Genomic DNA, 6738 nt, shown 5'->3' with positions numbered 1-6738 from the left:
TATGAACCGCTCCTTCCTGTTAGAATAGAGGTCACAACAAAATACAAATAAATTATACATTTTCAAACATTACACATGGTTTAATCTCCTCATGGGCAGACGCACATTACATAAATTGTTGCGACGGTGATGGAGCTGCCGTCCTGTTTCCGCCACTGGTTCTAGTATCTTTTCTCTTTCGTCTACCCCAAGAACTTAATCGAGTAGCTGGCACGGGATTTCAGTTCTGGGTTGCCGAGATTACATATGGGTAAAATACAACAGTGCAAAAAAAAACAAAAAAAAACGATATTCTTCCTGACTCAAATATCTTTGATTGGATCTGGATTGATGGAGTTCCTGCTTGCTTACTTCATGTCCCCTCAGAGCAGACTAGGAGGCACAACCCTCGGCTTGTGGAAGTGGAGCGAGGAGGACATCCTATATTTCTGTCGGATGTAGGGGTATCTACCATCCTCCTGTCGATGCTCGTAGTGCATTTTGGGATAGACGTACCACATGACGACTCCTGAGGGGTTGATGGAGACGGTGAACTCTGCGGTGGCAGACAGTCCACTCAATGTTTCCCCCGGTGAACACGTCATAAGCCGGAAAGATATAGAAGAGCAAAAATGAAGAGGTACAACACGGTGTCACACAGCTCACAGCTCAAACGTCCACTTCTCTCAACAGGAATAAATACAGTCATCATGCGCTGGAAGAAATCGCGTCATCGCGCACTGCAACGTGGTTGGAGAGAACTAGGAAAGGAACCAGGAAAGAGGAGCACACCTCGTAGCTGCCTGCTGTGTAGTTGAACTTGGCCAGGGAGGTGTGGTAGCGATAGGGCATGTCTTGGCGACGGCTGAGGAACTCCAGAGCACTGGCCGACTGGGAGAGGGGTGGCCAGTACACTTCAATGACTCCTGTAAAAAAGAGAGTGACATACAGACAAAGAAAAGGAGAATAAACAGTGAATTTCGTGCAGAGACCGTGGTCTAGTGATAACGCTCCCAGCCAGTCACATACTCTACTACCAATCGGTGACCAGGGTTCAGTCCCCTTCCTACTGTTCTCCCACTTGCCTGTCTCCTAACTGTCTGAATGAAGTCGATTTCATACTGCCAGAATTGATCTATGTGACTCCTAAACAAATGTAATTTTGTCATTGAGGGTCACCTGTAGCAAGCGTCTACCCTGGACGCCCATAGGATCCTGGTCGATGTCTCTGTTTTGCAGGACGGCCCTGGCCTCACTGCTTAGGGTTCGAAGGTTGTTAGACATAATGAGAGGTGCGGCCATGATCGCCCAAAGAGCCATCTGAGAGCGTGATTGGTCCACACTGAGGCCAAAGTTTCCGATGATCAGCTGGGAGAGAAAATGTTTAAATATGTTTGGTTAATGAGATGTACAACAATACTCATGGTGGAACAAATACTTATTAAATAAATAAAACAACGTGAGCAGAGGGACTCCTAGTCCCTTCCAAATGCAGGAACAAGGTGAATATTGACAAGATATGCGTAAGGGGTAAGAGTGACACTTGGCAATAACAGTGGACAATCAGCAAGTAATGCATACAGGCTTCAATAAATGTAAGATACAGAACAAAGTAAATGTGAAATAGGGTGAAAACTCTACCAATACAATTCTGGGTAGAGTACAGTATTAGACATGAACAGAGAGGAGAGCACATAAAGAAGGACAGAGGGATTGGTGTAAGTAAGGGACAGATATTGGTCAGACAGCGAACAGACCATGTCAGGATCTTCCAGCGTCCAGGGCCGGCTTCAGCCTGCAGTATCTCCTGGTTGTCAAAGAACCAGTCTGTAATTTCTTGTACACTGTCCCATTAGTTCTGAATGTCATCATAGTTATGCCACAGGTTACAGATCTCCCCCAGCAAGTGTAATTCACCTGAAGAAAAAAAGAGACATGAGTGTTTGTGAGCAATAAAAATACATTTACATACACCTTGATTTGTTTCTAAAATGGTACTAATGCTGTAATGACATTAGATTTGATACTGTTGCCTGTCTTTACATCTTTGGAAAACATGTTTTTTTCCCCCCTGAAGGATCAGGATAATCATCAAACAACTCTAATCAAGAATGATCTGAGTGATGGATCAAACGTGACGGAGCAACCGTTTCTCATCTAACTACAGCAGTGCTGTCCCGGAATACCTGTAACCGTGCGAAAGTAGCTCATGCGGAGAAAAAAACCCGAATGGAATCAATGGAAATATGACAATGAATGGAGCATTATTCAAAGACAAGGGACATCCGTTACGTTTTCCTCCGAAGCCATAATTGTTATTGTAAAACCAAACACCTTTGCAACACATAGCTATTCACTAACCCTTACCCCCTCCCCCCCCTTCTCCTTACGTATTTTATTATTTTCATGACAGCACAGTAGGAATTAAAGGGAGACAGGTATGTACAGTATAGGAAGACAGAGAGGAATGGCACAGGAAGTTGACGGGCTGAAACCCCCGTCACCGGGGGGGGGGGGGGGGGTGTTCCCTTATTTATTTTATTGTGTCACTGGTAGCATAATGAAACACACACTGGGAGGGAGTCCACCCCGATAGGCTGGCCAACTACAGGAGTAGCCAATTGGACGGCCTGTTGCATTCAAAGCCTTGGGCATGAGAGGGTAACCTGTATGACAGAAGCACATAGTACACGTCAATAAAAATCCACACTATACCCCTCTGAGTCTATTTCCCTCTCCCCTCTCTTGCACCCATCTCTTTAAATACCACCACGATCGTCTACCCAAAGGACCACTAATGCTGATACACGCTATATAGTAACTCCCAATGTACAGTTACTGTTCACCCTCAAGATTCACACACCCTTCTGTTGCTCCTCTTCATTGGAGTAACAGCCATCCAACTTCAGGAAGTCCACACCCCAACTAGCGAACGTCTGGGCACCAGTCTCAATCTTGTCCAGCGTGGCGCCAGGGTACCCTCCACAGGTGTGTGTGCCCAGGTCCCCACAGATGCCCAGCTTCAAGCCGCGGTCATTGAGGTACCTCGCCAGCTTAGCAATGCCCCCAGGGAATCTGGGGTTAGAGAGATGGCAGTGAAGTCGTGAATCTCATACCTAATACTGTCCTTCCATAATGCTGTTGTAGATAAGACCTCAAACTCAAGTCAATGTCCTTTACTAACCCCATGCTAAGGTATTCATTACAAGCAGCACAGTTTTAGTACACCAGATTTACAGTCTTTACTTAAGGTTGAATGGGAAGAAGAGAAGGAAGAGGAATGCCAAAACTGGAAAGGGTAAGGAAGAGGTAGAAGGCCAGGAAATAAGAAAGAAAATCAAAGATGGAGAGAGTTAGGAGGAGAAGGGTGAGAGAAAGGCCAACCTTTGTGGGTCAGGCTGCAGCCGTCCATCTTTATCCCGGAGCGAGGAGGACCAACAGACATCTATCATGACATGATCATATCCCATCTCTTTCCTCCCATCCTCAGCCAGTCTGTCTGCCATGTCTCTGAAGACATTCTCACTGTATGTAGAGATTCATATATTCATATTCGTGCAATTATATTTGATTTGATGTAAAACGTTCAGCATCCTATTAATATCAGTCAGTATGAGAAAAAAATGAATCTACACGTAACCCAGGCCTATATTGTCACGACTCCCACCGAAGGTGGCTTCCCTGCCTGTTCGGGTGGCGCTCGGCGGTCATTGTCGCCGGTCTACTAGCCGCCACCGATCCCCTTTTCCTTTTCTATTTGTTTGGTCTTATTAGTTGCACCTGTCTCTTATTTTGTTTTTGATTCAGGACTATTTAAGCCTGTTAGGCCCGCCTGTTTTTGTGCGGGCTTGTTTCTGTTGTTCGAGGTTGTGCGTGTAGTGTTCCTGTCTGTTTGTGCCCTGTGTTGGGTTGGACATTTTTGTGATTATTTCGCCTGTTGTTTTGGGCGTTCGCATTGGAAACCGAAATAAAGTCCGGTTTCCACAGTATCCTCTGCTCTCTGCATTTGACTCCACACCCACCACTCCAGGCACTGTGACATATAAACACCTCAATGGTCTCGTCCACCAGCTTGGTCACGATCTGTGGAGTTATACTCTATTGGCTAGTTTATCGGAAACAGGTTAAGCCGACTAGTTCTAGAAAAAAATTATGTTCAAAAGAGATTCTACATTAAAAGTGTTTATTAGTCCAAAACTAATCTTAATCTGTATACAGGGAAGCTGCCTGATATTGCAGTTGCAATTAGCCTAGGGATGAGGTCAGTTGCTCTACAATAGGAGTGACTTCAGAGTCACTCTGTAAAACTGCACATAAATATGTCTACCATTATGTACCTGATGCAGTTCTTGGGATCATTCTCACAATCGATATTTACAGCGAAAACGCTCCCAAGACATCCATCCCTTGGGTGGGGTCCTCATCAAACCATTGTCCAAAGGAGAGGTAGCTGAGGTTAATGCCAGCGGGAAAATCACTGGCAACAGCTTAATCTCTGAGGAGAAATAGTGATACGCAAAGCAACAGTAAGGTTTGTCCTAGATGTTTATATTTAGGTCGCAGAACAAACTCTGCAAAACAAACAACAAATTGTATTGCCCAGCAAAGAGAAACTGAAATCACCACTCAGATTTGATGCGTGGATCATATTTGTGGTGACTACAATGCTGATCTTGGTTAACTGGGAAAGTGAAAAAACTCTTTAGCCAGAAAGCAGGATACTTGTGTCTGCACAAGGGTTGTTTATTATGTACCATAATAACGTATTTCTGCATAGTTCCCAACAATCGAATTATGTAGCCTGCATAATTCTGGTCAGTCAAGAACCAGATCACCGACAATGAAGCATTAAAATGAAATAAGTCCTTATTCAGTAATGATGTATAACATATTATATTGCAAAACTACATCGGGGTACTATACCTGCTCAATGTTTCACTTTTGCGGTCAGTAAACTCATTTTATTTGTGCAAATTCCTCACTGTAACTATTTTCTTTCTAGTTTCTCTTGCTGGTCTCTATTTCCTGTACACAGAGCCTTGGTCATGTGACTTATCTCTGTCGCATGGCAACCAGAGGGGGAGGGATTGCCGCCTAATTTAGCAGCACATAGCCATTGAACTACGAATGCTGCCTCACACGTATTGTGTGCACGGCTTCTAACGTCTCATATATCAAATGATCATTACTGAAATATGAGTGATTCTAATCACACCATATAATTCAATTCAAAGGGCATTATTGGCATGGGAAACACATGTTTACATTTCCAAACCAAGTGAAAGTGTATTTGTAATGGTGTTTTTTCTTCACCAGTGTATTTACAATGATGTTTTTTCTTCACTGGTTGCCCTTTTCTTGTGGCAACAGGTCACACATCTTGCTGCTGTGATGGAAAACGGTGGTATTTCACCCAATAAATTTGGGAGTTTATCAAAATTGGATTTGTTTGGTCTGTGTAATCTGAGGGAAATACGTGTCTCTAATATGGTCATACATTTGGCAGGAGGTTAGGAAGTGCAGCTAAGTTTCCACCTCATTTTGTGTGCGCATAGCCTGTCTTCTCTTGAGAGCCTTGTCTGCCTATGGTGGCCTCTCTTAATAGCAAGGCAATGCTCACTGAGTATGTACATGGTCAAAGCTTTCCTTAATTTTGGGTCAGTCACAGTGGTCAGATATTCTGCCACTGTGTACTCTCTATTTAGGGCCAAATAGCATTCTAGTTTGATCTGTTTTTTCTTAAATTCCTTCCAATGTGTCAAATAATAATATTTTTGTTTTCTCATGATTTGGTTGGGTCTAAATGTGTTGCTGTTGCAGTCCTGGGGCTCTGTGGGGTCTGTTTGTGTTTGTGATTCCTTGACTTCCGGGTTGGAGGGAGTAGTCGCATCCCGCTTCGCTCCACAGGTAGTATTACCATTTCATTTTCATTTTCATTTTCATTACAGTACAACGGTTTGATTTGTTTGATCTTAGCTAGCTACATAGCCGTCTTTGTATCAAACATAATTGTGTAGTTATTGAGGTTCGCTAGCCAGCTATTTTCGTCCTAACGTAACGCAACGTAGCCAACATTGCTAGCTAGCCAGCTAGCCACCGAATAGCAGCATTGTAGAAACGAGTGCATTACAACGGAACGACTTGATTAGTGTAGTGTTGGCTGGCTACACAGTTGTCTTTGCTATCTTTGCTATCTTTGATTGTTTGATCTTAGCTAGCTACTTAGCTGGCTACATAGCCGTCTTTGTATCAAAGATAATTGTGTAGTTATTGAGGTTCGCTGAGGTTCGCTAGCCAGGTATTCTCGTCCTAACGTAATGTAACGTAACGTAACGTAGTCAACCCTGCTAGCTAGCCAACTAGCCACCGATTAGCAGCACTGTAGAAACGATTACATTACAACGGAACGACTTGATTAGTGTAGTGTTAGCTAGCTACATAGTTGTCTTTGCTATCTTTGTATCTAAGATAATTGTGTAGCTTTGAGTAATTATCGGTTAGCTAGCCAGCTATTTTCGCCTGCCGCGCTGCCGTCCTCCTACCTAGCCAACACTGCTAGCTAACACTGCTGGCTAGCCAACTTCTACCGAATAGCAGCACTGTAGAAACTTACATTACAACGGAACGACTTGATTAGCGTAGTGTTAGCTAGTTGTCTTTGCTGTCCTTGTATCCAAGATAATTGTGTAGTTTAGAGAAATTTAGAGAAATTGTCGAGGTTAACTAGCCAGCTTCACTTTCAACAACACAGCCACTGCT

At 43.7% G+C, this 6738-nt stretch overlaps 1 pseudogene; it reads right to left on the bottom strand.

Moving 5' to 3' along the window:
• Positions 1-581: 581 nt before the first annotated feature.
• LOC129837765 (alpha-N-acetylgalactosaminidase-like) lies at positions 582-4517 on the bottom strand (annotated as a pseudogene).
• Between the last annotated feature and the right edge of the window lie 2221 nt (positions 4518-6738).

Source organism: Salvelinus fontinalis, chromosome 38 (assembly GCF_029448725.1).
Source record: "Salvelinus fontinalis isolate EN_2023a chromosome 38, ASM2944872v1, whole genome shotgun sequence".
NCBI classification, from domain to species: Eukaryota; Metazoa; Chordata; class Actinopteri; order Salmoniformes; family Salmonidae; genus Salvelinus; species Salvelinus fontinalis.
This window is presented reverse-complemented; position numbering and strand designations above follow the sequence as displayed.